Here is a 3,392-nt window from a genome sequence, read left to right on the forward strand (position 1 = left end):
CAGATGATATTTTAGGTCATATTCATATAAAAAATGAAAAGGTTACTTGACATTCCATTACTGGGAAAATTTGGGTACCTAACACCATTCAAGGGAACATATTCAGCGTCTTGGCCTGCCAGTGGTGGAGTTCACAAATAAGATATGTTTGAGCATTGCCACACCATTAACAAGTAAATCTTATTTTAAAATAGCATAAGGTTTTTTGGTATATTTACATTTTCTGGCCTGTTTAGGAACTCTTCAAACCAATATACTAGAGAAAGGATGACCACCTACCAATGACAGGTACCAGTTAGATTACAACTCATTTTTGGGGAAACCCCTTTAGAGCACCTGTCAATGCTAAAGGGCATGTAGACTGGTATCAGCATAGCAGGGATCTTCATATGTGCCACTCTTTTGCTATGGGGATACCCTCAGGCATTGCTGGGGTGTCTAACTGGTTCATTCAGGGAGAGAAGATATTTAAAAAAAAATCAAAACTTTAAAAGTGCTAAACCTGAAAACAAAATATAATATTCAGCGTTAAAGAAAAAGGAAATATTTTAAATACTGTGCCACTTGAATGTTGAAAAAACTCCATAAAAAATTTTGTTTACTGGTAAAAAGCAATACATAGAATAATTAGTACAGAAATCATCTCCTTTGTGAAGAATGAATACCATGCAAATCATGTTTGATTAGATTTTCCCATGGGTGAATCTAGCTTGGGTAAACACCACAATAATAAAACAAAAAGGAAAACTGAGTCTTGGTTGAAAAAAGGAGCAAGTCTTGGAGGAATGTTGTGTGATTTTCCTGTTGAATCATTTAGTACTATATCGCAATAGTTGGTTACCTAAGAGAATGGGGTAAACTCCTTTAACCCCCCTAGCATTCTGATTTTGTCTGTATTTTCACACAAATGCATTACATTTTTTGCATGGAAATTTATTTTACATTGTAGGCCTATAAATCTTAGGCATAACTCACTGAAATATGTCCAATATTTCATAAATTTAATAATAAACTTTAAATAAAAAAAGACAAAAATCTGTTAAAAAAATAGTGAAACCTGTAATTTACCTTTACAGTAGCATGTATAATATGTATATAATATAATATAATTATATATATATATATATATATATATATTATATGAAGATTTCTTTGTATTGGATTCAATACAGTTTTTTTGTATTGAATCCAATACAAAAATATTTGAATTTCCCACCTATCCTCCTGCCCGCACCGACGCATACACCAACGTCACTGTGAAACCCAGGAGAATGTCTCTGCAGTCCCTGGCTGAAGATCGAAGAAAAAAGACATGTCCGGAGGACCTGCAGGGACCAGCAGGTTGCCGGGGAACGCCAACAGAACAAGGTAAGTGTTTTTTTTTTTTTTTTTCAGCGACCCCAAGTGTGACTCAGGATTACTGCTTTTTGCAGTTAAAATTCACCTCGAGTCACACTCTGGAATATTGATAGGGGGTTTAAATCAACCCCTACATATTTTGTGAGTATTCTCAGTTTCTTTAGTAAGGCTTTCCATATTTAAATCTATTTTGCAAACATGATAAGCAGTGCTTTTGCAGCAATGATAGTCCATCAAGTGAATTAGTGATTACTAAATAAGTCTAACCCATAATTTAAATTTTTTTTGGTATATTTTCGTGTCTATCTATCTGAATTTCAAAAAATCTGAAGTAATCTAGAGAAAATAACTGCTACAGATTCAAAAGTCATTATATAAGAAATATCTAAAACTTTTGAACATTTCAAATTTTTCTAGTTTGCAAACTGACATGCGTATCTCTGCTAGGAGCCTTTGACTTTTTCACTTAAGGCCTAGTTACTCTTTTGTTACAAAAATGTGCATTATTTTTCCATTGTCAATTTCAAATTCTAATGTACATAGAAATGTATGGAAAAGAAATACATTTAGAGATTTTCAGTGCATATACTTTCCCTGAGCTGCAAAACCTTACAGATGCTAGAATACTGGTAGGCAGTGTAGACCCAGAAATGGAGTCACAAATGTAAGGAAGAGGCAGACACCTCTTTTATCATTTAAATGCATTTCTTTCTTTTGAAAATATTGCAAGTAATTAGGAATTAATTTTTAAATACTCATATATTGTTCACTTCCATAAAAATGTAAGGCCACAAAAAATCTGTGGGCTTGGGGGATTCACAATGAAAGGGGTCAGAGGTATGTTTAATCAAAATCCATCCCTTTCCAGTCATACACATACACACACTTTTTTTCTTTACATAAAACTATATGATATTCTGTAAAAAAAAGAACAATATTTCTATGGGTAATGAAAAAACAGGCTATTAAGATTCCTTATCAGTTTCACATTATCATAACTTTGATTAAACTAACCAATTAAACCTGATTTGGTGGCTGGGTTAAAAAGCTTGCCTATTAGATATAGTGAAGTGCAAACAACATTAAAACTAGCACATGTATTGGTAAGTCATTTAGAAGATTAATGCAGTCAAACATTAACAAAAACTTTTAGATGTCTATTAGCATTAAAGTTTTAAATTTCAAATGCTGTCTGCGTTTCCTTGGTTGTGTTGTAGTGCAAAGGCTGCCATCTCCTTAAAATAATGAGCCTGACATTCCACGTAAATGTGATTTGCTGCTTCTTTAACTAGGATAATGGCTTAGAAGTTGATCTACCTTTGGGTGCAGTTGATGCCATTTTGTTTATGGTAAAGAAAATGATTGGTGTGATGATGGTGTGAAATGTACAATTTTAATTCTTTTGTTGCAAGCCGCAAACTAAATCAATGCTTTGGAATAAAAAGCTTTCATGACTCAGTTACTTTTACAACTGCAAAAAGGTAGCTATATTTTATGTAGGTTACAAATACGTGTACTTTTGCACAACGATAAAATGTATTTTAAGTAAAGTAGGTCTATTGCTAAAAAAAAAAATAGCAAAAACACACTGCACAAAAAGGAATACAGGCCCGTCTTGTTAATACTATTGATATTTTCTCTCTTGAAGGGCTATGTTTGTTGTAAAGTCTTTTACTTTGTTGAATAGTCTTTTGCATATGACTTACATGAGTGTTGGATTCCTGATTCCTCTGATACAGAGACACAGGGAAGGTTCAACAAGCTAAGCACTTTAGGCGAGCAAAGATCAGCAGTGTGAGCAGTGGAACACTTCATGACCCAAGTACCTCCTAATTCACCAGTTCCAACCAAATCCACCCCATCCAACTATTGTGTTTGGAACAAATTGGCTGGCGTCAGCTGTTTATTAACAACATTTTATATAAAATATTACAAACATAAATATATATAAATAACAAAAATATATATAAAAACTTGGTTACAATATAAACAAATTTTAACAACCTAATTTTCACTTAACCTCTAACACTCCG

Source organism: Pyxicephalus adspersus, chromosome 5 (genome assembly GCF_032062135.1).
Source record: "Pyxicephalus adspersus chromosome 5, UCB_Pads_2.0, whole genome shotgun sequence".
Classification (NCBI taxonomy): Eukaryota; Metazoa; Chordata; class Amphibia; order Anura; family Pyxicephalidae; genus Pyxicephalus; species Pyxicephalus adspersus.